The 27,856-nt window shown below is 42.0% G+C and overlaps 1 protein-coding gene across 1 annotated transcript in view; it reads left to right on the top strand.

The window, feature by feature from the left end:
• rundc3b (RUN domain containing 3b) overlaps positions 1 to 27,856 on the top strand; it is an 84,789-nt gene that overhangs the window by 28,914 nt on the left and 28,019 nt on the right. The gene's annotated exons all lie outside the window — the stretch shown is intronic.

The following is a 27,856-nucleotide window of genomic DNA, read 5'->3' as shown; positions in this document are numbered from 1 at the left end:
TGAAATTTTTACTCTATCTTGCCTAAATAAGAAAACCCTGGGAGAAAGCGTTTCCAGAGCATGTATTATTTTTGACCAATGTACTGAAGAACCAACCAGAGAACAGGCTACTCTGGACTGGGTACAGTACATTGAAAAAGACGCAAGTTACAAAGGGAAGCGTGACTATAATATGATAGAATTCTATCATTTAGGATTGAAACTGAAGGAGTTGAATCCAACAATATTGTCCTGAATCTAAACCAAGGGAACGGAGTGTATGCGACCTAAATTAGCAAGGATGGATTACTAAATGGGTTACAACAAATATCCACTCCTGTCTAGCACAAAAATAAGAGGAAAAGTGGCTCAACCATGGCATATAAAATAGGAATATATTAGATGCATAAAATTGCTAGTAAATGCAGGAGACTCAGTCATATAGCATGGAAACCGACCCTTCGTTCCAACTATTCCACATTGTCCGTGTCCCTAAACTAAACTAGTGCCACGTGCCTGCATTTGGTCCACATCCCTTCAAACCTTTCCTATTCATGTACTTATCCAAATGTGTTTTAAACGTTGTAATTGTACCTGCATCCACCACTTCCTCTGGAAGTTCATTCCACTTACTAACCACTCTTTTTTTTTTTTAAAAAAAAAAAAGCCCCTTATGTCCCTTTTTTTTTAAATCTTTCTCCTCACCTTAAAAATATGCCACTTAATTTTGAACACCCCCACCTTGGGGAAAATACCTTTGCTATTCACCTTTATCTATGTCCTTCATAATTTGTAAATGTGAGGTCACCCCTCAACCACCTATGCTCCAATAGAAAAAAACGTCCCAGCCTACTTCTATAACTCTTCATCCTGGCAAATCTTTTCTGAACCCCCTCCAAGTTAATAATATCATTCCTAAAGCAGAGTGGCCAGAATTGCACATAGTACTGCAGAAGAGGCCTCACCAATGTCTTGTACAACCTCAACATAACATCCCAACTTCAATACTCAATGGTCTGAGCAATGAAGGCGAGCGTGCTAAATGCCTTCTTAACCACCCTGTCTACCTGTAGTGCAAATTTCATAGAATTCGGTACCTGAACCCCTAAGTGTCTTTGTTCTATAATACTATCCAGGGCCCTACTATTGTATAAGTCTCACCCTTATTTGTTTTACCAAAATGCAATAACTCAGTTATTTAAATTAAACTCCATCTGCCACTCCTCCACCTATTGATCCAATAGATGAAGATCTCTTTTTGTAATCTTAGATAACCTTAACTGTCTGCTATACCACCAATTTTGGTGTCATCCAGAAACTTACTAATCATTTCCTCCATGTTCCCATACAAATCATTTATATAAATAAACAAAAGTGGAACCACTGATCCCTGTGGAATACTGCTGGTCACGAGCCACCAGTCTGAAAAACAACCCTCCCCCACCACCCTCTGTCTCCTACCATCAACCCAATTGTGTATCCAATTGGCAAGCTGTCCCTGAATCCCTTGTGATCTAACTTTACTAATTAGTTTACTATGCAGAACCTTGTCAAAGGCTTTACAAAAATTCAAATAAACAACATCTGCCGCTCTTCCCTTCTCAATCTTTCTGGATACTTCCTCCAAAATTTGCACGTTCTCCCTGTGTCTGCATGGGTTTCCTCCGGGGACTCCGGTTTCCTCCCACAGTCCAAAGATGTGCAGGTTATGTGGATTGGCCATGCTAAATTCCCCGTAGTGTTCAGAGATGTGTAGCTTTGGTGGATTATAGGGGGATGGGTCTGGTGGGATGCTCGGTGGGTCAGTGTGGACTTGTTGGGCCGAAGGGCCTGTTTCCACACTGTAGGGATTCTATGAAAATCTCAATCAAGTTTGTGAGACCAGATTTCTCTGCACAAAAACCATGCTGACAATCCCTAATCAGTCCTTGCCTCTCCAAATGCTGTAAATCCTGTCTTTCAGAATCCCCTAATTTACCCATTAATGATATCAGGCTCACAGGTCTATAGTTTCCAGGCGTCTCCTTTATAGCCGTTCTTAAAGGCCCGGCAAGCATGAGGACTGAAAGCATTTTAGAATTCAGCAAAAAGGACAATTTTGATCAAGGTGATCAATTTTTCGTGAAGCCCAGATTCAGTAAGTTTTTTTACCTTTATGGGTTTCATCACCTGCTGGAGGTCCAGTTCAGTGGATAGATGTCCTTTTTGGCTCATTCAATAATGATGCTAATATGCCACTACTCTTGGAGATTGAAAAGCGCCCCATGCAGAGTACATTCTGTGCCCTTTTCACCCTCTGTACTACTTCCAATTGATATTCAAGATGAAGGAGTACTGATTCGTTCGGAGGCTTCCTTGCCCATATTTAACCTGATTCTGTTATACTTCATGTGGTTTGGAGACCATCTAAGGGACAGATCAATTCCTGCCCATCTATATACCTCGTGCTTCCCTGTATATGCTGGTTCTGTTCTGATGATAGGATAGGGCATATTTGGGAATGATTGTAGTGTCTGGAACATTAAGATTTGATTTTTGAGTATGATTGTGCTAGCCTGCTGCTTGTCTATGGGGCAACACTCCCAATGTTGGCATAAGCTGCCAAATGTTGCTAAGGAAGACTTTTCCATGCCAATAAGACTGGTGTGCTTAAGTCAATACCAAGTGGTCTGCCTGGCTTTGTTCTTTGTTGACATTTCTGTAGTGGTTTGGTACAATTGAGTGGCTTGTTTGGCCATTGTAAAGGTAGTTTAAGAGTCAACTATGGGACTGGAGTCACATGTAGTCCTGAGCAGGTAAAGGACAAAAGATGTTCTCCCCTTAAAGAAATCCAGATGGAAATTCAGGTGGATTTTCATGACAGATGCTGGTTTCGTTGTAACCTGCAGGATGGTGGCTCAGTGGTCGGCATTGCTGCCTCACAGCACCAGGGTCCCGAGTTCGATTCTACTGTTGGGTGACTATCTTTGTGGAGTTTGCACATTCTCCCTGTGTCTGTATGGGTTTCCTCCAAGTGCTCCAGTTTCCTTTCACAGCTGAAAGAGGTACAGGTCAGGTGGATTGGCCATGCTAAATTATCCATAGGGTCTAGGGATGTGTAGGCTTGGTGCGTTAGCCGTGGGAAATGCAGAGTTACAGGTAATTGGGTGGGGTGCTCTTCGGAGGGTCGGTGTGGACTCGATGGGCCGAATGGCCGCCTTCCGCACCATAAGTATTCTATGTAATCACTACTGAGTCTGGCTGTTCAATTCCAGATTTTTAAAAATTGATTTAATTGAATTTAAATTCTACCAGCTGTGGTGGTGAGATTTGAACATCCATCTAAGCTGTTCTTCTGTGACAACACTTAGCTCAGCACACTATATATAGACTCTTAAAAATTAAATTGAAATAAGGATTTTGCGAATTCAAATATTCAAAAATTCACCTTTTTTTGTTTTGCATTCTCAACAAGAGGGATTTGCTTTGCTCACCAGCAAATTAGAGTCGTAGAGCTGTACAACATGGAAACAGACCCTTTTGGTCCAACTCGTCCATGCTGACCAGATATTCTAGATAAATATACTCCCATTTGTCAGATTTTTGGCTCATGCCCCTCTTAAACCCTTCCTATTCATATACCCATCCGGATGCCTTTTAAATGTTGTAATTGTACCAGCTCCACCACTTCCTCTGACAGCTCGTTCCATTCATGCACCATCCTCGGCATGGAAATGTTGCCCCTTTTAGGTCCCTTTTAAATCTTTCCCCTCTCACCTTAAACCATGCCCTCTAGTTTTGGACTCCTCTGGGGGGAAAAAAGACCTTGACTACTCATCCTATCTATGCCTCTCATGATTTTATAAACTTCTGTAAGGTCACCCCTTGGCCTCTGATGCTCCAGTGAAAATAGCCCCAGGCTATTCAGCCTCTCCCCACATCTCAAACCTTCCAACCCTGGCGACATCCTTGTAAATCATTTCTGAACCTTTTCAAGTTTCACAACATCCTTCCCATAGCAGGGGGACCAGATTGGTTAGGCCACTTTCGGAATACTGCGTGCCAATGTCCTGTACGGCTGCAACATGACCTTCCAACTCCTACACTCAGTGCACTGACCAGTAAAAGTAAATGCCTTATCCAAATCAATGTAGTCATCTGCAAAGCTTTCCTGTGCAATATTTATATTGTATTAAATCTAGTAATCGGGCATAAGCAGCAAACTGTTTTGCAAACATCATCCATGTCCTGAGAATGAATATTTTATGTTTATTCAAAGCCACAGGTGTGCCCTTGCAATGTGCCTTAATTGAAACCACAGGAAGCGTCTTTGCTGCACGATGTGATTTATTTTTCAATTTTTACAGCAGTGATACTATGACCAGTGTAATTACCAAATGATGTTGAATTGGGGTAATATTTTACAGTGACATTGAACCCTTGACTAGGTGAAACTGAATTGAATTTGCCCAAAGCTGCTTTTTTCTAATGTAGGATCCATAAAACTGTTGGAAAGACGAACCCATTTCAACAGAGCAGGGTGGATTTTGGCCAGCATCTATTCCACTGAGTTAGTGAGTCCGTAAAATTTGGGATAAGCTATATTGCAACGCCGTCCTTTAAACATCTGATTTGCTGATCAACAATTCTGACTTCTCTGTAAAAGACTTCTTGATGGAAGGTGTGTATTTGCATTTAACGAAATAGAGCTTCCAGTAAAATAAAAATTTTATAAATAGTGTAGTTTCTAACAAATTTTATAACTTAAGTTAAGTTATAGTATCTATTAAATCATAGCTAATTCACAGAATTTTATTTCCATGACTAATGTGCTTCCAATCATAATTTAAATTTAAAATATAAGCATGAGGCCATTGATTTTCACTCATCATGCAAGTAGACAGTTTTCTCCTATTCATGTATTGGCGGTTATCAGTTCATTTTAATCCATGTGATGTGAAGGGAGAAGGTGAAGGTACTCTGAGCAGTTTTGGTTGCCTTTATTTAAGGAACTGGAGTTTAGAAGCATAAGAGGTGATCTTGTTTAAACATATCAAATTCTTAAGAGGCTTGACTGGGTCAATGCTGAGAAGATGTTCCACCTCATGAGAGAGTCTAGGACCAGGGACCACAGTCTCGGAATAAAGGGGCACCAATTTAAGACAGTGAGGAGGATTTTTTTCTCTCTGTTTGAGAGTCTTTCGAACTCCTTGCCATACAGCGTCCTTGTGTATATTTAAGGCTGAGATAGATTCTTGATCAGTCGGGCAATAGCAGATTATGGGGAAAACAGTTTTATGGATATGAGAAATGTTGGATCAGCCATGATTCTATTGTTTTGAAGGGCTGAATGGCCTACTCCTGTTCCTATTTCTTATGGTATTCTGGTCTAATAGAATCCACAGTAAGGTCAGAGGAGCAGCCCCCTTTTTGCCTTTCTAAAATAAAATAACAAGCAAAGTATATTTTTGGACCTCTGGTCCTTGAACTCTTCCTCCTTTCTTCACTTAGCAAGAAACTCATTGGGGCTTTCCATTCTGGCAACTTTTCAAAGTTATAGATTCAGAATTACAATCATTTTAAAAATGAGTTTGTTTGGTTGATTTTTTTTTTTAATTTCCTGTCATTTATTTGCTGCTCATGATGTCACCAGAATCTGGTAACCATGTGTGGGGAAGTAAACAAGTCCGCTGGCCTTTTTTATAAATGTGGAAGAAGTCCTATCAGATTTGATACATTTTTCTCTTCATGGATGCTGCCAGATCTGCTGAGTTTCTCTAGCATTTTCTGCTTTTATTTCAGCTGTTTTTTGTTATGGCTTTGTAAGCGGTGGTCAGTGTAATATTCTGCATTATCAGTTCTACTTCTGAACTGGTAATGATCCTTTGGTGATTTTCGCTGCTCAGTTCTCCAATTTCTGCTGGCTGGGTAGAGTTGAATTTCCTGCCTGCAAGTTGAAATGGTTGAATTTACTTGCTGTATTAGATATGAAATTAAGGTTTTGGTCAGGAATAAGAAGAAAGCATATGTTAGGTACAGACAGCAGGGATTGAGTGATTCCCCAGAAGAGTTTTAAAGGCAGTAGGAGTATACTTGAGAGGGAAATTGGGAGGGCAAAAAGAAGACATGAGATAGCTTTGGCAAATAGGGTTAAGGAGAATCCAAAGGGATTCTACAAATACATTAAGGACAAAAGAGTAACTAGGGAGAGAAGAGAGCCCTTTAAAGATTGTAAATGCTGCCTATGTGTGGAACTGCAGGAGATGGGGGGGATACTAAACGAGTATTTTGCAACAGTGTTTATTGTGGAGAAGGATATGAAAGATAGAAAACTTGGGGAAGTAAAAAGCAACATCTTGAAAAATGTCCATATTACAGAGGAAGAGGTGCTGGATGTCTTAAAACATAAAGAAGGTTAAATCCCCAGGATCAGGTGTACCCTAGAACTCTAGGAGACTATGGAAGTGATTGCTGGGCCCATTGCTGAGATATTTGTCAGAAATCACGACTCCAGGTTATAATCCAACAGGTTGGTCCACCCCAGTCTGACACCAGCACCTCAAGATCATGTGATATTTGTATCATTGACGGCCATAGGTGAGGTTCTGGAAGACTGGAGGTTGGCTGATATGGTGCCACTATTTAAGAAAAGTCGTAAGGAAAACACAGGGAACTACAGACCGATGAGCCTGACATCAGTGGTGGGCAAGTTGTTGGAGCAGATTCTGAGGGACAGGGTTTACATATATTTGGAAAGGCAAGGACTGATTAGGGATAGTCACCACGGCTTTGTGTGAGAAATCACATCTCACTAACTTGTTTGAGTTTTTATTTTATTTATTTATTTATTTATTTTTTTTTTTTTTGAAGAAGTAACAAGGATTGAGGGCAGAGTAATTGATGTGATCTCCATGGCCTTCAGTAAGGCATTCAACAGCGTTCTTCGTGGTTGACTTGTTAGCAAGGTTAGATCATGGGGAATAGAGGGAGAACTAGTTATTTGGATACAGAACTGGCTCAAAGGTAGAAGACAGGGTTACATTTCAGACCGGAGGCCTGTGCCAGCAGTGTACAAAAAAGATCGGTGCTGGGTCCACTGCTTTTTTTCATTTAGATAAATGATTTACATGTGAACATAGGAGGTATGGTTAGTAAGTTTGCAGATGACATCAAGATTGGAGGTGTAGTGGACAATGAAGAAGGTTACCTCAGACTACAACGGGATCTTGATCAGATGGGCCAATGGGCTGAGGAGTGACAGATGGAGTTTAAGTTAGATAAATGTGAGGTGCTGCATTTTGGAAAGGCAAATCAGGGCAGAACTTATGCACTTGATGGTAGGGCTTTGGGGAGTGTTGCTGAACAAAGAGACCTTGGAGTGCAGGTTCATATTTCCTTGAAAGTGGGTTCGCAGGTAGATAGGTTAGTGAAGGTGTTTGGTATTTTTGCCTTTATTGGTCAGTGCGTTGAGTATAGGACTTGGGAGGTCATGTGGCAGCTATTCAGGACATTGGTTAGGCCACTATTGGAAAACTGTGTGCAATTCTGGCCTCCCTGCTATAGGAAGGATGTTGTGAAACTTGAATGGGTTGTGAAAAGCTTTACAAGGATGATGCCAGGGTTGGAGGGCTTGAGCTACAGGGAGAGGCTGAATAGGCTGGGGCTATTTTCCCTGGAGTGTTGGAGGCTGAGGGGTGACCATATAGAGGTTTGTAAAGTGATGAGGGGCATGGATAGGATAAATAGGCGAGGTCATTTCCCCCACGGTGGGGGAGTCCAGAGGGCATAGGTTTAAGGTGAGAGGGGAAAGATTAAAGGGGACCTAAGGAGCAATTTTTACAGAGGGTGGTGTGTGTATGGAATGAACTACCAGAGGAAGTAGTAGAGGCTGGTACAATTACAACATTTAAAAGGCATCTGGATGGCTTTATGAATAGGAAGGGTTTAGAGGGATATGGGCAAAATGCTGGCAAATGGGACTAGATTTATTTAGGATATCTGGTCAGCATGGACGAGTTGGACCAAAGGGTCAATTTTCCGTGCTGTACATCTCTGACTGTGGATATCTCTGCCCCTACTACACCCACCAATCTGCATGCTCCACTGGTTTTCTTGCTTTACAATACTTAGTTGACTGATACGTGAAGTAATTTCTGTTCGTCCTTGTCAATGAATTGCCTCCTTTAATATGTATGCCTGATTTTCTTTGCCACTTAAATGTCAGCACACCAGGATAAAGACTTATTCAAACTGTTTCTTTGCTTCATAGCTTCATAGCCCTAGTATTTACTGACTGGTGCAAGGTTTTGGATTATGATGGGGTGCTGGTGGGGTGTGGTGGTGGTTGGGATTACGCATGGGGATGCTGGAGAGTAGTTATGGGGAGTACTGGTGAAGCCAAGTGTTTTGAGAGGAAATTAATGTTGCAGTGAGATTACAAGGCTCTGTGCTAAATGTGCTTTTGCTTTAGCTGCTGAGTTATGGTAGTGCCACTTAGTTCAAATATGGGACCATGTTTGTTACCATTTGTAAAACCTGAAAGTCATGAATAGGACTTCTGTGTGTTTAGTATTCACAGTAATAATGTCTGAATAAGATTAATGGGCTCAAACCCACTGTTGTAAATTTGGATGAGCTTACTCTGAGGAAACCATCAGCATTATTGTATTCTGTTTTAATAATGAAAACCCCCCACTCTCCCCATTAAAACACTGATGACTTTGTTGTTCAAGCGAAAGCACTTTTTTTTTCTAAATTGTAGCTGCCTTTTACTCCATTAACTCCATTTCAACCATTTTCTTGTTTTGTCTTGTCTTTCCTTGCATTTCAGAAGTAAAATGGACTGCATGCACTGCTAACCTTTCAGCCAAGGCAAGATTATTTTTTTCCCTGCCCCCAACTTTGAATTGGCTCTCAAGGACCTGATTGATTGTCGTATACATATTAGCCAAATTGAAAGAGCTCATCGTTTGAAGCTAGTTATGAACAGGAAAATTCAAGCTGGGAAATGTAGAGCTCAGCAACTTGGGCAGTTCGGTTTGATAAGCAGTGAGCCATTCCATATGTCATGGCATAGTTCGACCCAATATTAATTTATCAACACGATAAAATGTCAATGCTATTTTATTTGTGGAGATATGCTCCTCTTCTACATGAGCTTCTGTGACCGAGCTACAGGAGCATACTGGGTGAACATAATTTTGGAATAGGCCAAACTTGAATTATGACCTTTGCATGGTTCATTCATTTCACTCCACCACCAGCCCCCCCCACCCCCCCCCCCCCGCCCCAACAACCCCCCAAAAAAAACTTGGTCACTTACACATGCTCGCATCACCTCATTGTTTAACAAGCCATTCTCCCCTGGGTGTCTGAGATTTCTGAATTAGTGTAAGTGGGTGGCTGCACTATGAGAAGCCGAAACAAAACAAAACCTTTCAAGACACTAAAATAAAAGCAAAATGCTGCAGATTCTGGAAATCTGAAGAAATTCAAAAGGTCTGGCAGTATTAGTAGAGAGAGAAACCAAGCTAATGTTTTGAGTCCAATATGACACTTCAGGGTTCTGAAGAACACTTCTATCAGATGTAATGTTCCTCTCTTCACAAATACTGCCAGGCCTGCTGAGTTTCTCCAGCACTTTGTTTTTATAAGACTGTGAGAAATAGGAACAGGGGCCTCAGCCCCTCAAGATTTCTATGCCATTCAGTAGGATCATGGCAGATCTGACATTCCTCATATCCACTTTCCTGCCATTTCCCCATGACACTTGATTCCTTGGCTGATCAAGAATCTACCTCAACCTTAGATATACAGAGGGACTCTGCTCCCACAACTCTTTGTGGCAAAGAATTCCAAAGACCCTCGACCACTTGAGAGAAGAAATTCCTCCTCATCGCAGCCTTAAATTGGTGTCCCTTTATTTGGAGACTATGCCGTCTGGTCCTAGACTCTCCCTCGAAGAATAATCCTGTCAGCATTTACCCTGTCAAGGCCCTAAAGAATCCTATATGTTTCAATGAGATCACCTCTCATTCTTCTAAACCCCAGTGAGTAGACTCCCAATCTGTTTAGCCTTTGCTTCGGAATCTTATTTCAAAAGGCACCTTTTTTGGTTGAGTTGATTTAAAGAATGGAAACTTTGTGAAGTGATGTTGGCAGTGGATAGCCCCAATGGGTATATAAGATCATGTACTGATTTTGGAAGGAGTTATTTGGAAAGTTTTAGATTATACTGCTCTCTGTTTCATTGTTAACATATTAGGTAGTTGGAAAGATATGTTCTAAACCAAATGTCTCCAGTTTGGCTGATATTCCACTATTGTTAATCTTGCCTGCAAAAACTGAGCCACAATATCTACTCAACTCTACTTGAGGGGAGATGGTGTGCGATGTGCCAATGGATAATTTGAAATGTAAATTTTATTTTTCATGTTTTGTGTTAAGGGGAAGACACCATTTTACCTTTTTTTTTCTAATTTTTACATATTGTTGTTGTGAGCTTGAGGCTTTGAAGTTTGGAGTGCTGTTTGAATACATGCATTTTTAATAAGGTGTAACAACCCTTGAAGTGATGAGATGGGGTTTAGTGCAATAGAAAATAAAAGGAAAAAATTGTGCTGTTGCTTGGTAACTGTGGTCACACAGGGATAAACAGAGATGCAGCAAAACAAAACCAGAATGAAGGGTGGTCAACACGCTCACACGCAAATACAGGTAACTTTTTAGTAGGAAGTTCTGTCAGACTGCTGGCAACCGTGTTTGGCGATTTTCCATTTTTGCTCTGAAGTGTAAGTAATTGAGAGTTTAGTTCGCAGTTTGCTTTACCAGAAAGACACTTTAAAATAAAATGCATCTGATGCATGTGCAGAAATTGCCTGGAAAGAAACTGGTTGAAGCTGTGATAGGCTGAGTAAAAGGACAGTGTATGGACTTGGTTGTAAATCTTCCCTTGGCTATTGATGTTTGTAAGGATGTTGCTTTGACATTTTAAAAAAAAAAAAAAAAAAAAAAAAAAAATTAGCGAAAGTTCAATTCCTCTTTCTGATGGTTTTTAATAAAATATTTCCAAACTGTTTTTGTCAAATGCAGAATTGATCAAGTTCTTTTGTTTAATAAATGTTTTGTTCTTTTGGATAAAGGTATACTGATAGACCCATGTGTATGTGCTTAGTATCTGACCTCCACAGTTTGTTTTGTGTTTTAAAAATAAAGTTGGAGTTCATCAAGCTAGGTTTCTCTCTAGGATTTGATTAGTCCAATAATAATACCAGCTGGGATCATAACTGGCAGTGCTGAGGCAATGTCGCTGGACTAGTTATTCAGAGCTTTAAGCTACTGCTCTCAGATTTTGGGTTCAAACCACAACCATATCTGGTGCTGAACTTTGCCACTTTTATCTTTTTTTAGTTGAGTTCATTGAAGGATGACATCCATGTAACCATTGTCGATTATTTTTTAAAAAAAAAAAAAAAAACAAGTTCGATATGAGATAGCAGGAACTGCTGATGCTGGAGTCTGAGATAACAAGGTGTAGAGCTGAATGAACACAGCAGGCCAGGCAGCATCAGAGGAGCAGGAAGGCTGACGTTTCGGGTCTGGACCCTTCAGAAATGGGCGAGGGGAAGGGGACTCTGAAGTAAATAGAGGGGGGGAGGTGGTGATAGAAGGTGGATAGTGGAGCAGATAGGTGGAGAGAAGACACAGGTCAAGGAGGCAGGGATGAAGCCAGTACAGGTGAGTGTAGGTTGGGAGTTGGGTTGGGGATTGGTCAGTGAGGCGGGAGGGGTTGGTAGGTGGGAGGGAAGACGGACAGGTCAAGGAAGTGGGGACAAGGGTGGGGAGCTGGTCTTGGGATGAGGTCAGGGGTGGGGAGATGGAATATGAGGCTCAATGTGGACTTTACTAGCTTCACTATCTCCCCAGCCCTGACCTCATCCCAAGATGTCCCCTGTCCATCTTCCCTCCCACCTACCCGCCCCTCCCTCCTCACTGATCAACCCCCATCCCAACTCTCAACCTACATTCACCTGTACTGGCTTCGTCCCCGCCTCCTTGACCTGTCCATCTTCTCTCCGCCCATCTGCTCCTCTATCCACCTTCTATCCGCCTCCCTTCCCCACCCCCCCCCCTTTATTTCAGAGCCCCCTTCCTCTCCCCCATTTCTGAAGAAGGGTCCAGACCCGAAACGTCAGCTTTCCTGCTCTTCTGATGCTGCCTGGCCTGCTGTGTTCATCCAGCTCTACACCTTATCAAGTTCAATAACATCCTTTCTAGGAGGAAATCTGCCATTCTTACCTGGTCTGGCCTATATATGACTCCAGACCCACAGCAATGTGGTTGATACTTAAGTATCCTTTGTATTAGCCTAGCAAGCCACTCAGTTGTATCAAACTATTACATTTGTAATAAGGAATGAAACTGGATAGACCACGTGGTATAACCTGGGAACTAGAAATACCAATAGCAATCTTGGCCCTGTCGACAGTGCGAAGTCCTCCCTGTATGATGTCTAGAGAGCTAGTGCTAAAGATGGAAGAACTGTACAACAGACCGTTTCACGTGACACAGCCTAACGTAGTCATGCTCACGGAATCGTGCTGTACAGACGCCAACAGCATTATCTTTGGGTATGACCTGTCCCACTAGCAGGGGGAGCATGGCAGTGGTATATTGTTGGGAAGGAGTTGCCCTGGAGTCCTCAAAATGGATTCCAGTCTGCATGAAGTCTTAAGGCATGAGGGGAAACATGGGTGAGGGAATCTCCTGGTCACCACTTACAGGCTGCCGCCACCACCACCAACCCCCCCCAACCTTGCTGATGAATGTGACTGTTTGACTACTTAGAGGGATATCTAGAGTGGCACAGAATGTACTATGGTGGTGACTTCAGTGCCCATCAGTAGTTTTACTACTGTCCAAGTCAGCTAAGTCCTCAGGAATATTGGTTATGTTGGGTCTGTGGTAGGTGAGGGAAGAATCTACTTGACTAAATTCTCAATCTACTTGTCACAGATGCATCTGGTCCATGACAGTAGAAGTGACCACTGCACAGTCCTTGGAGATGAAGTCCCATCTCCGCATCAAGGATTCTTTTTTTGTTTTTCTTTATTCATTCATGGGATGAAGGCATCGCTGGCTAGGCAGCATTTATTGCCCATCCCTAATTGCTCAGAGGGCAGTTAAGAGTCAACCACATTGCTGTGGATCTGGAGTCATATGTAAGCCAGACCAGGTAAGGATGGTAGTTTCCCTCCCTAAAGGACATTAGTGAACCAGATGGGTTTTTCTGACCAATTGACAATGATTCATGATTATCATTAGATTCTTAATTCCAGATATTCATTGAGTTCAAGTTCCACCATTTGCCGTGGCAGGATTTGAACCCCGGTCCCCAGAATGTTATCTGGGTCTCTAGATTAACAGTCCAGCTATAATAAGACTAGACCATCGCCTCCCCAAGCTCTTGATTGTGTTGTGTGGCACTGTTTACTTGTTTGTGGGCTTTGCTGGCTAGGTTAGTATTTATTACCCTGGAGAAGGTGATACTGGTGAGCTGCCGCCTTAAACCGCAGCGTCCTTTGGATGCAGGCACATCTATAATGCTGTAAGGGAGTGTGTTCCAGGGTTTGAACTTAGTAGCAGTGAAGGAAGGGTGAGATTTCCAAAGGAAGAAGATATGACAAGGTGAGGAAATTGCTGGCAGTATTCCTGTGCAACTGTTGCCCTTGACCTTCAAGATTCTGTCGAAGTAGCCCTAACACAGTCCGAAACGGTCAGACTTTGAACAGATCCGGCTACTCAAAACTGAGCATCTTGAAGCATCAACGACAGCAGCAGCAGAATTATATTCAACCGCAAGCTGTAACTTAATAGTGCAGCACCTACTCCACTCTCAGTAATATCAAACTGAGTGATCAAGCCTAGCTTGTTGAAGAGTAGAGGAAATATGCCAGGATCAGCACGAGACATGCCTTTAATATGAGGTGTCAACCTGGTGAAGTTACAATACAGGCCAACTTGCTGCTCCTGCTGTTTGGCATGCGAAAGGCCTAAGCAATTCCATAATCAACAGATCCCATTTAGTCCTGCCACCCCCAATGGTGATGGGGAAATTAAACAACTTGCAGGAGGAGGAGGCTCCCCATCCTCTGCTATGTAGGATCTCCCTGCATTGGTTCAAAAGACCAGGTGAAAGTATTTGTGCCCATTTTCAGCCAGAAATGCCAAGTGGCAGACCCATTTCCACCTCCTTCTGAGGTCACCAGCATCACAGTCACTTTGAGTTTTATTCAGTCTACGTGAGATCATGAAGCAGCTCATGACAATAGATGCTGTAAAGCCTATGAGCACTGACAACGTTCCCATAATTGAGCTTAAGATTTGTGCTCCAGAACTTGCTGCACACCTAGTCAAGCTGTTCCAGTATGGCAACTACACTGGAATCTATCTAGCAATAGAACAGCTTATCTTGGTGTCATACAGCACAGAAACAGACCCTTTGGTCCAACTTATCCATGCCAACCAGGTTTCCCAAACTAAACTAATCTCACTTGCCTGTGTTTGGCCCATTTCCCTCTTAAATTTTTCTTGTACTTATCCAAATGTCTTTTAACTGTTGTAACTGTACCTGCATCTACCACTTCCTGTGGTAGTTCATTCCACATATGAACCACCCTCTGTGAAAAGGTTGTCCCTCAGTTTCCTGGAAAGCTGCCTGGCCCTGCTTCTTTGCACTCTTATGCAGCCAGTTATTAACCTGTGAGTCTACCCTCACTCATCAGCAAAACAACACAAAGGGTCATCAACAGCACTGTTACGTGCTGTGCCTAACCTGTTTGCTGTTGTATTTAGTTTGCACAGCTCCCCTCAGCTCCTGACCTCATTCATAGTCTTAGTCTGAACAATGGCAATATTTTAACCAAAGATAGCATCGGAGTATCAGCAAAACTATAGTGAGTGGGAATCCCGCAGGCCTAGTGAGCTAACCGTTTACCACGCTGTATGATTCTTTTCGCTGTTGTCCTCTGTCTTGTGATCTCCTGCTTACCAGGTATCTACTCCCTGGCTGCTTCCCTTGCCGGTTGAAAAAACGGATAAGACAGTGTCTTGAAGTAAACTTCAGCAGGAGCTGTAGGAAAGCTGAACTTATGAATTTTCTGTCTGGAAGTCAAGTCAGATTGGAGTCAGAAAGGACATGGGGAAGATCGCAAGCATAGGAAGCTATCTGTTCAGTGGTGAGCTTCAAATGCTCTCCAGTGTTTTCCTTGGAAAGGGAAGAAGGGCTGACTTACCTTGTCCAAATAGGCTTCCCTCTGCAGCAATCCTTTGTAGATGCTCCCCTTCTGCTGTCTTGGCATTGAACAACTGATCTGATCAGCTGATCTTCGGGCCTGTATATCATTTTGTGGCTTCAACCACAAGTATTAGCTCAATAAAACAATAAGGTAATCGAGAAACATTACCACTTCCACCTCAGCACTATCCAAGCATGATGTCTCCTGAAATATCTGCTGGACTGTCCAAAGAAAGCTCAGTGATACAGCTCAATCTGGCTGAATCATAAAGCAGAGAGACTTCAGTCAAAAGCGGGGTGCAAGACTGGGAGAGATTCAGCAGTGCTCTGCAGTATGTTTGCAGGTGTGATCCTACTGGTTCATCACCGCTCCTCTGAGCAGTGCTGACCCATTGACACTGAAAAAACAAGTGAGATCATTGATTGGAACATCCTCCATGTTTTCTAGTGTTTAGCCTGAGGCCCATTCTCTGTGTCTTGTGCCGATGGTTTGTAGCTCAGCTTCCAACTGTACACACTCTCACAGGCGTCATATGTGTACTGCAGCTTGATGGTGGAAGTCAGGGTCATCTTGGTTCTGGCCTAGAGATGTCTAAAGTTGAAAAGTTTCCTGCCAGTTTACACTCCTATTGGATCTGTGGTGGATCCCTTGGTTAGGATCACGGCTTGCATGTCATTGTGCAACCTGGAGGAGTACGGTGATGAATTTCTGCAGGCAGTGAATTTTAAGAGGATATTATCCCTCTCAGATGGCAGAGTTGTGAGATTGAGGAAGGCCATGTGCAGAGGTTGTGATGTTCCCTGCGCTTGGATTTGTGTCACACTGAAAATCATGACCATTGTGCCTGCCTCCTTCCTTTTGAAGATGGTCACAATTATGGCTTCTTTGAGATCTCCCAGCATGCTCCCTTCCTTCTAGACAAGAGCAGTGAGATCATCCATTCATGTCAAGAATGCCTTACCACCTATTTTAGCACTTCAGCAGGAATTCCATTGCATCCTAAACATCAGAAATCAAAAAGGTTTCCTACCAGCCTGCTCCTGCCACTCAACACTGCGCCCCCAACCATCAAAATCCGCAATGAGCCCCTGGATAGTATCAATCACTTCCCATACCTCAGAGCCGCCTCCTTGGTGTGAACGGACATTGATGAAATCTAACATTAGACTCCAATGTGCTAGTGCAGCTTTCGGATGCCTGAGGAACGGGGTGTTCAAAGCCACTAAACTCATGGTCTACAGAGCAGCTGTGGTCCCCACTCTCATTTGCATCGGGAACATGAACAGCAGACACCTGGAGCATTATCAACAGCGCTGCCTTTGCAAACCCTTGCAAATCCACTAGCAGATGGGTGTACCAATATGAGAGTCCTCTCACAGATCAATATCTCCAGTATTGAGATCGGGTACACCCAGTCGAAATGGGCGGCCAACATTGGCTGCGTGCCTGACGCAAAATTCCTTAATCAAGGGCTCTACTCCAAGCTCCGCAATGGTAAGCGATCACGAGGAGGGTGAATGAAATGCTGCAAGGACACCTAAAAGCCTCCCTAAATGAATGTGACATCCCCCATCGACATGTTGGAGTTGCTTGCCTGGAATGCATAAACTGGAGAAGGAGCATCTGTGAAGGTACCAACCAAATGGAGCAAGTGGAGGCTAAGCGCAAATGGAGAGAATGCACGGAATCCAGAGTGCTCCAACAATACCTGGGGCAGAGTCTGAGGCTCCAGGATCGGACTATTCAACCACCGCAGAACCCCATCCCCTGGAGGGAAAACAACTCGTCCTTATCCCTTGGGGACAGCCAAAGAAGAGAAGGAAGGAAGGTCCTATTCTTTTTGGTCAAGCTGCCCGTAACAATAAGGGGCTTAAATTAAGATAAATAGGATGCTTAGAAGGGATTTGAGTTCCTCTGTCTCTCTGTCTCCACCTACCACCACCCCCACATCTCCTCCCCCCCCCCCCAATCCTCCAAAAATCCAGAGGGCTGCGAGGGTGGTAGAGATAGAAACCTTCAACATTTTTGAAAAAATTACTTTAAGTTCTGTAACCTACTAATCCAACAACAAAAATCTAGGTAATGCAATTAAGACCTGATTGGCAACTTGCATCTGTGCCCACAGCAACTAACATGTCTGATTCAGTTAGAAACTGACAACTAAGAATTGAAAGCGGTTATTAAATATAAACTTTCTAATAGAACTATTAGAATTAGGGTTTGATGGTTAACAGAAAACAGCCCTTTTGTGTGATTCTAAGAGACAAAGAAACAAGTCCAAAGGACACCTTACTGATTATCTGGAAAAGCAAATGAATATTTTTGCTGAAGGGTGTCTGCATCGTTATGTTTTCATGGATCTTTTTCAGACCCTGCATTCTTTCTGCATAAACCTATTGCCTACACCTGAATGATTTAATGCAAGGTCTGGATTCTGCTTCATGGTGGCCTCCTCAGAGAGTGGGCCTTCTGCACTTTCTTAGCAGTTATATCAAATTAATCACTGTGTTCTAATAGTTACACTGCATCATCAATGATTCCAGATCACTTTGCAACTGTAACCTGTTGGTGGAAAGTTCCAGAGATGCCTTGCTTAAACCTCCTTGCATGTTGTGTAAACTGTTAACAGAAGTTGTTTTCATTGACATAGTTGTAGACTCTGTTCTGTCACAAACATCCAAGTGTTAGTTCAATGTTATAAGATCTCCATCTGATACCACTGCATCATAAGTAGCTGTGCATTATTTGACGCCCCACTGGTATATTAAAGTTCAGGGAGTGGCAGCTCTCTCGACCTTGCATGCCCTTTGGTCGTTGTAATTATTTTCTGGGCCCACTGTCACCTTCCATGTAACCGTGCTGGAAAGTGATAAATATCAGGACAAATTGTGCGTTTTCTTAGTTGTGCTGGGCTGCTTTAAGAGGGGAACTTGAAGCCGGGGATGATTAAAGCGAGTGCCCTTGCTACCAAACTTTCCTTCCTGTCCCCTCTGCTATTCCTATTTTGGGCAGAATAACACAAATTCGAGGGGCTGGATTTCTTATGATGATGACCAGTTAACCACCCTAACTGGGATGGCTCAGTGGTTAGCACTGCTGCCTCACAGCGCCAAGGACCCGGGTTCGATTCCACCCTCGTGTGACTGTGTAAACTCCACACTGACACATTTTCCCCGTGTCTGCATGGGCTTCCTTTGGGTTCTCTGGTTTCTACCCATAGTCCATGGTTGTGCAGGTTAGGTGGAGTGGCCGTACGAAATTGTCCCATAGTGTCCAGGGACATTTAGGTCAGATGTGTTAGTTATAGGAAATATGGGGTTACGGGGATGGGGGAAATCTGGGTTACATCCTCTCGGGAGGGTCAGTGCAGATTCAATGGGCTGAATGACCTCTTGCCTGCACTGCAGGAAATCTATGATTTTTAATTTTTTTTTCTTGCTTAGATTTAATTTTTAACTGGCAAGGACTGATTGTTATCAAATTGATTTTGTTTTTCTCCTAGACCATTGAACCTTAATGCCACTAAATGGACAGATTTCTGATTTTAGAAATTGATTATATTCTTCATTTAAGCTTGTATGTATCCTTGGAGACTGACTGACTGGATTCTGGCCAACTGTACAGACAAGCTCTCAGTTGGATTCTACGCTATAGGTTTGAACCTAGACAGTTGTTCTTGGAGATGGATCCAATGAATTCATTTCCCATTGGTTTATAATGACTTGAATTTTCAAGTAATGAATTTTCAAGCTAAATTCATGTAATATTTTAATCTGCAAATTCTTCCGGCTGAAGGAAATGCCTCTGCCTCCTGAGGCCCAGAGGAAAATCTGACTCTTGTACGCCAGTTATTGAGTGAGTTTAAAAAACACAATTACATTAAGAAGCTGGGGAAATCAGGCATCATGCATTAGTACTTTAATCATATGCATGGAGCAGCGCACAATAGCTATAGTTCTCAGCACATTTGATGGCTTATTTATGACAAAGCAACTTCTGATCAAATTTTTTCCGTAAGTATATTGAGCAGTTTAGTGAGAGATTTGGTTTTGGTTCAGAATGAATTCTACAGTGTACCTTGGTCTAAAATTATGAATCTGGTTGTCAAACTCCTTTTACTCGTGACATGAATGAAGTTGTCTTAGATGTTTAGTATGGTAGCAAAGATGGGGAAATATAGACATGAAGAAACACTTGAGTTAATACCATTACTGGCATTGACTCTACATAGCTTTCTTGCACGAGTCAGAAGGTTGTGCATTTAATCCTCAACTTGAGACTTGAGCAGATATTCCAGACTGGTGTCTTTTGCAATAGTGAGGAGTATGTGATGGAGTGAAAGAGGAAAGATTTGCTTCTACTGATTGGAGCCAATGCTAAGGGGACATTGATATTATCCACTGAGTAAGGAGAATTGTCAATGAATACTATCTCAAATGTCTGGATACAATTTGCAAGGTTGGTACAATGGTTAGGGAAAGTAAAGCAAAATAATTGGAGAATATGTGGAGAGAAGTGCAAAACAAATCTAAAGAAGATTAGAAAAGGTTAAGCAGACAAAGAAGCAAGTAGGAAGAGACTGAAGAATAAATGGCAATGACAGAGTTTGCATAAAACATCTTCAGGAATACTGAGTGATTTTGGTGAGTTCTTGTGATGGATATCAGCTTGGATCTGAATGGCTGCGAATAAGATGATCCTTCAATGTGATTTGCATTTGAGATGTATTAGAGAAGCTCACAGATCAGACGTGGTAGTGGTACATGAGGATGTTAACCCCACTATACAGCAGCCTCACTGAGTGAGTGGAGGGGAGCGAAAGTGGCACCTACCCTGCAGGTTGGATGAAGTGATTGATGCTGGAGATGAGGTCCCTGCAGTGTTTTCATTTGGTAGAATGCCTCAGCCCAAGCTCTTTATTGCTATCAAACTGATGAGAAGTGACATTTTGGCTTTAAACTATGTGGTTGGACACGGTGACATGTGGAAGGAGGAAGGGTGATGAGGGAAAATTGTGAGCAGCTGCTTCAGGTTTGAGAATGAACACAATTGTTATCTACCACTATTGCAGTCGTCACCAACTAACTAATCACTTTTTATATTTAAGATACAAATTGTGCAGGATTGATGACTTAACAGAATGCATGAAAAGAAGTCTAGGAGAACTGGTGAAATTACCTGCTGTTGCTTAAAGAACTTCCTGTCCAACATACCAAATTGTTTCCTTATTTTAAACATGAATGATTGACACCGAAATACAAAGACCACATGGTCTAGGTGTAGGGAAGTGTCTCAAATTTGTAAAATTGGCATTGCATTGAGAAGCTGGTTTTAATATGCTGTCTTCACATTTGCCACCAATACCTGAGTTTACATCACAAATTGAATATTAATTGTGTGCATATAGAAACATTTTTCATTTTAAAATTAGGTCCTCTCGTTTTCTAAACCTCCTGAGATTTGCCGGTGAATCGAGACAGTGGTAATTCTAGGACTGAAGTTTTCTTAGGTAAATATGCTCATACTTGGTGAGTGTTCACTGCTATTTTTCTTGCAGACTGGTGATTAAACGGTATATTCACATACTTTGGCTGAGTGCACTGGCCACTCTGTATTGAATTCTTCTGCAAATGTGCTAAGCACACTTTGAAGGCCAGTCAGTAAATAACACCTTTGTTGGCTGCTGCTCAACAGCAGCTTTCATGGGGTTCATCTTTGTCCATTTTGAGCAGAGCTTAGATCAGTCTGTACTTTGACTACAACTCTTCTGCCTCTGTTTTCACCATCTGCTCATACTTGTGTGAGAAAGCCAGTTGGAAACATTGACTGTGTGTCAGCCTTGCAGCTGCCACTGACATGAGTATCAGTGTACAGCCTACATGGTTCCTGTAATGGTTCACACTTCGAACCATTGATCTGCTCTGAGGACTTGTTGTCAGCAACCCCCACCGATACATGATGCGCCAGTAAAGGCACACCGAGATAAAAGATGTGAATTAGACCTAGCAAAGCTTAAAATTATTCCAAGATATCGTTTTAAGTTGAGTTTTAACAGGATCAAAATACTGAGATGTGGGTGATTTTTGTTTAATTGTGCCATCCGGGATAAACCCCCAAACCCATTTCCAATGGTCAGGGATATTGAAAATCTACTTCTCTCCAGTGCGACTTGTGCTGTGTTTGAGCTGCAAGATTGTTGAGCATAATTTCCAACTGCCTTTTTTGTCTGGTATTCTGTGTGCAGTACATTGTATGTGAGGAAAATATGTACCGGTGAGGAGTGAAGAAGTGCTGGATTTTTGTAAGAGTGTACATGATGCCCTTGGCTCCCATTGTATTTTTCTCTATTTTTTCCAGACCTGATGAGCTCATTTAAAGTATTTTATTCACTGAATGCAGCAATCATCTTGGTTTGTGCAGCAAATATCCTCTCCCTATTGATGCAGATGAATATCAGCAATAGTAACACCCAGTTGTATTTTGTGGTACCTTTTAACATAATTACAGGTTTATTATAAAATCAATATGACTCCAAAGCCACATCAGATATTTGGGCAGATGAACAACAACTTAGGTTTTAAGGAGTATCTGTGAAAGAGGTAAATAAGTATTTTTTTTAAAAAAAAAAGCTTACAAGATGAATTCTGGAGACGGGGGCTCCCTGACTCCTGAAGGCATAGCCACTAATGGTGCAGCGATTTAAAATCAAGGATAGTGTGGAACTAGAGGAGGGCAGCTATCTCTGTCTTGTTGGGCTAGAGGAGGTTATAGAGATATGGAAAGGGAGGCCATGATGGAGAAATTTAGAACCAAGGATTTAAAATAGTTTGCCTGGAAGCCAGTGTAGGTCAGTGAACACGTCTGATGATGCACGAGAGTCAGTGAGACTCAGGATGTGGGCAGTGGAGTTTTGAATCGCAGTCTAGGCCTGTCTTGCCTCCCTAAACCAGAGGCATCAGAATAGTCAAGTCTACAGGTAAGAAAGACATGGATAAGGGTTTCAGCAGCAGTGCTGGAGTCAGGCAGTGTAATTCAGGTGGTAATAAAAACTGTATTAATGATGGCATATTGTGTGATTGGAAGCTGAACTTTGGGTGAAATATGTTTGTGAATAGTCTCTGATTCAGGAAGTTGGGTTGAGACCCTAACAAGTGAACAAAGTTTGTGGTGAGGTTGAAAACCATTGCCAAGTCTTGTAGGGCCCTGAACAACACAGGCTATGGCAGAAAATCTGGGAGAATTGTGTAAGAAGTCTACTGAGGTAGACCTCTATCTTGACATATGGACCAACATGCTACGTTTTCCAACTAGGTTTCTGGTGTTGAGATGAGACTCTCAATAGGCAGCTCGCTGCTCTCTACTAACAGGTATATTATTGCTTGCAAACAGCCTAAAGCTGAATCGCAGCTAATTAAGCTACAGCTTCCTAACCTACCACCTGCTGTGAGGAAACTAAACATTGACAATTCCTCACCTAGAAGTGTGAACAGGTACCTGAAGACACCAGGTGGCAGCTTGCTCCTCCTGACTACTGCTGGTGTCCAAGAAGGCAGTGTCTCAGGACACTGCAACATAAGCCACGTGGCCCTCATCCACGGACACTGGCTTCAAACACCTGCTAGCCTCCCAGGGCACATTTGGCACATGTGATCCACTTGCTGCACACTGCTGTACTCCATTGCTGTATCTCGGGGGACACTAGCAACTATCATTTACGATTCTGCTGAAGGGACACTTTGTGCATAAGGGCAGGCACTCAGTTCACACACTGAACCAGGAAGCATCGTTGTTTGATCACTCTTAGTGCTCACTCTCATTCTAAACCTGTTTAAGCTCGCTCTTTCGCTCGCTCTTTCACTCTCACCAGCTAGAGCTACTGGGCGCACAGTACCTTTTGTCTTGTTCAACATTGACACAAATCCAAAAAGCATGTCATGGGTTGACAGCAGCTCTGGCCAAGAAAATAGAGGTTGGAGTGGTCACTGTCAGGATCCTATCCTTGTAAGGAGTAAGGATCTAAATCTCGGGCAGCCCACCTATCTTGGCTCTTTCTGTCCAAAATGGACTGTTATCTCCTGTAATATAAAAGGAGGCATTGAATGAAATGAAAGTGGGAGGTGCAGCTGTTTGGTGCTGAGTTGTCCCAAGTGATGGGTGGCACGGTGGCTCAGTGGTTAGCATTGCTGCCTCAGTACCAGGGACCCGGGTTCGATTTCAGTTCAAGTGACTGTGTTAGTATGTAGCTTGCACATTCTCCCCATGTCTGCGTGGGTTTCCTCTGGGTGCTCTGGTTTCCTCCCACAGTCCAAAGATGTGCAGGCTAGGTAGATTGGCCATGCTAAATTGCCTGTAGTGCCCAGGGATATTTAGGTTAGGTGGGTTAGATATGGGAAATGCAGGGGTAGGAGAATGGGTCTGGGTGGGATGCTCTTCGGAGGGGCGATGTGGACTTGTTGGGCCGAATAGCCTGCTTCCACACTAAGGATTCTTTTGATTCTGAGTGAGTTGGTGGTATTAGATATTGGGGTGGATGATAGCGAGTGAAGGAAGATGTGTACAGGAGCAAGTGTGGTAGATCATAAGTATTTGTGGGAGGTGGGTACAGTAGCAGTGATAGTGTGAGGTATTGAAGAGAAGACAGTGGTACTTGGCTGTGGTGGAGTGGAGAAAGTCATTGACCACCTTCCTACATTGTCAGTCATACCTCCAGGTGGCTGAGACTGCACAAACTTGGTGGCAAGCTCTATCTAAACTGGCACAGTTTGGCATTGTGGCCTTAACTGTTCTTCCAGGGGAAGAGGATGGCGTTCCTCTGCATCACCTCATGTACCAGGACCAAACATTGTAAACTCAGCACATGACCAGTAATAACCTCAAGTTTCTGGTGGGGCATTTATAAGGTCTTTCATTTTTTTGAAATGTGATTGAGTCACTTTTTTGTTCTACATGATAAATTGCCTTCACAGAACTGAAAGCAAAGCCATATTTCTCTTTTAAATAAAAAGATTATTTTTGAAAATTTTTGGATAAAATCCAAATTGCCAAATTATACACTTCTTTTTTTTTAAACCACAACCTGCAAGTTGAGTTACGGTGAGGTGACTGAGTGAGAAAGCTGCTGCTGTGCAAATTTCAATTGCGTCCAGGTTTCGCTCCGGCTCCCAGCCTGTCATCAGAATTGAAATCAGGGTTAATGTTCTTCCAGCCTCTTGTGTACCCTTGAACAGATATTGCTGTATCTTAAAATGTATGCATCACGAATCATTAATTTTTGAATAATTTATTGTTGAATTTTCTATGAAGACTGTTTCACTTCATAGTGAGGGACAGTAATATTAATTTGTAAGGGAGAAAAGCAAATTGAAACAAAAATGAAGATTTTTTTTCTTTGCTGAGCAGCCCTTTTAAAACAGCTGATATACGCAAAAAGTAGTTTTTCTAGGGAGCCTTGTTTAATAGATTAAAACCTAATGTGCCTTCACTGCTCTCTGCAAATTTTGTGTTCTCATGAAGGTTGCATATTTTGATATTCTCTTTCATCATGATTTTGACCTTTTCTGTTCAAGGGAAATCAGAACCAAAGGAGTCTTGACACAATATGACTCCTCAGATGATCAAAAAAGCAACTTTTGCAATGAACTTTCCAATGATTTCTTAAATCTCATTTCATGTATTAGGCTGTATTGATGTTGTCTTTTGATTCTGTTGTAATGCATAATATATTGTATTCTGAGAAAATGATAATATCTTTTCATTAAACAATCACACACAGCATAAAGGAAATCAAATCCAGGCTGGTATTGTGAAATTTCAGTTGTTATCCTCCTTTTAATCTAATTGACACAGTCAAAATATCTCATCTATTGTTCCGCTATAAGTTGAGCCAGTTGCATGAAAATTGAGCTTTCAACAGCTTGTGCTGTGTCCCTTAACTTAGTTGTGACCAAAATCTATTGCTCTGCTTCATTTAAAATGATTGACTGTACAGTTTTCTTTCTGTTTGTATTGCAAGTCTTTCTGCTTTCTCCTGAATTTCTCGCCAATATTATTTTATTGCAACGTGAGTTAATATGAGCCTTTTTATGCAAACCCTGGTGAATGGACTAGGATATACTAGATAAGAGGAACTGCAGCATTCATAGCTGTTTGTTGTTGCCCAGATAGATAATTAATCCAGATATTATATGACATCAGTGATTAAATGATTATGAATAGGATTTTGCCTGAAGTTCTTCCACATCCTGTAATCAAAGACACCAAATTATTTTCACTTGATGAAGGTTTTTATGGTAATCTAAGAGGGAAGGCTGAGTTTTAGAAGAATGATTTAAGCAATTGTATACCAGCAACCATTGCATCATTTGAGTACCTTCATCATTCATCTCTTTTCGTTTTGACTTTCCCCGAGTGAAATCAGTCAGTTGGAAATAAAGCAATGGCGATCATAGGGCTACAATAAACAATCAGCTGTCACACTCTGAACTGAAGCAGAACATTTTCCTGACTGATTGCTATGTTGCTGGTTTAATGCTTGTATTGCAATTTCATTCCAAGTGCGCTGCTCCTTTTGAACAACTGTAACAGGGTTCCCATATTTATGAATTGTGTTTTTATTTTATTTTATTTTTTTTCCCATCCATCTTTAAGATTAAGAACTCTTAAATTATCCTTTTGATACATTTCACCATTTTATGGACCAGTAATTTTGTAACACTTTTTGAAGTCTTCACCAAATTTTCACTTTTAAGATGTTGATGAAAGGTTCTTGCTCTGAATAAATTTATTGAAGATTTCCATTTTGCAAAACAGCAACAATTAATTTTAGGAAGGAATGTCTTACATACTCTCCTCCCCAAGCATTCAGCAATTGCTTCTTTCTCAGGTGCCCTAACAGCCTTTTATAATGCAAGTATTTTGATGTTCTTTTGCATGTTTCAGAAATGCTTTACTTATAGGAGTCGTTTATTAAACTAGATTGATAGCTATCAGCTTGTTGTCTGTGCTTCCACTGATCTTGAGGAGGAAATAAACTTTAGGGAAATACTGTAAATCAAGGTTTGCTAATATCCACAACAACAACTTAATCTTAATAGATGAGGTGATGGACAGTCTGAAGAAAACAATGTACCAGGATAATATTTAATGAAACTCCAAACCTGCCTGTGTGCAGCATATTCAAAGTGGATGATAAATTGAGAGAACTCCTAACTGTGTATTCTATTTCACATTCAGTTGGTACTATCAGTGGACTTGTATTAGCCAGAATGCATAGTTTCATGGTGAAATCTCCCTTGTACTTAATACTATTGTAAATCACTCAGCAGCCCTATTGGCAGAATGTGAAAGGAAAATTACTAGTGACTACTGAAGAATGCCACAGTTAACTTCTTTAATTCCATTGACGACATGTTTGATGTATATTTGTTTGAATTCTTGCTTTTTAAATTTGAGAGAAACTTGGTTTCACTCCAGTTGCATACAGGCTTTAGAACTTTGATATCACGCAGTTGCGTCTCATTGTGCGTAAACTCTGTCCAGACTATGCTACTTAAAACAAAAGATGTGTAAGAACAATGCTGGATTCTGAAGTCTAGCCATATGAATGTTGGCAATCTGTGCAGAGAGGTATGTGGAGGAGACTGACTAGAATTGAATGGTAGCATTTATGAAACAGTCAGTCAAAAATCCAACAGTAAGATTAGATCCAAATATATCTCAGCATTACTATGCATTGCAGTATTTATAAGTGGAGCCTAAAGACTGTTCTTAACCTTGCTTCCACCTTCACCTCCACCTGTCTGACCAACTCCGTGGATGCCTCCTTGTATTTACCAGCACTTGCCTACTTTCCCTAACTCTTGAGTGACTTATTTTCATATTGGAAGTGAATATTGTTAGTTTAATCCGTACTAGATGTTAATTGTATAAATTAGATCGTGTCTGCAGGTTGAGGAGCACCCATTGGGTGATGGGTGCATTTCATGGTATGAAAATATTGTTCTGTACACTTTACAAGCCAAAGATCATTTTAAAATGTTCCCTGCTTTTGGGAACCATTGTGGATAATTTGATTATGTCAGGGCAGTACAGTGGCCCAGTGGTTAGCGCTGCAGCCTCACAGTGCCAGGAACCCGGGTTCGATTCCACCCTCGGACGACTGTCTGTGTAGGATTTGCACATTCTCCGTGTCTGTGTGGGTTTCCTCCAGGTGCTCCGGTTTCCTCCCACAGTCCAAAGATGTGCAGGCTAGGTGGATTGGCCGTGCTAAATTGCCCGTAGTGTTCAGGGCTATATAGATTAGGGTGGGTCTGGGTGGGATGCTCCGAGGGTCAGTGTGGACTTGTTGGGCCAAAGGGCCTGTTTTCACACTGTAGAGATTCTTTGGCTTGGTGCAGTTTCTTTCACTGTGTTGTGCTGTATATTTGGGGGGGGGCGGGGGTTACGTTATCATTCAAGCTGCTGACTATATTCATCATTTCGGCCTGGCAGCCGGAAGTGTATTGATACTTGGCAAATGCAATGCAGGCTGAGCATACTAACGGAAATGTACTGACTGAATGACGACAAAGTTCTCAATGTTCAGGACGAAGTTTTTTGAGCAT

This window comes from Rhincodon typus, chromosome 2, assembly GCF_021869965.1.
Source record: "Rhincodon typus isolate 14 chromosome 2, sRhiTyp1.1, whole genome shotgun sequence".
Taxonomy (NCBI): domain Eukaryota; kingdom Metazoa; phylum Chordata; class Chondrichthyes; order Orectolobiformes; family Rhincodontidae; genus Rhincodon; species Rhincodon typus.
The sequence above is the reverse complement of the archived record's forward strand: the minus strand, read 5'-3'. Positions and strand labels throughout refer to the sequence as shown.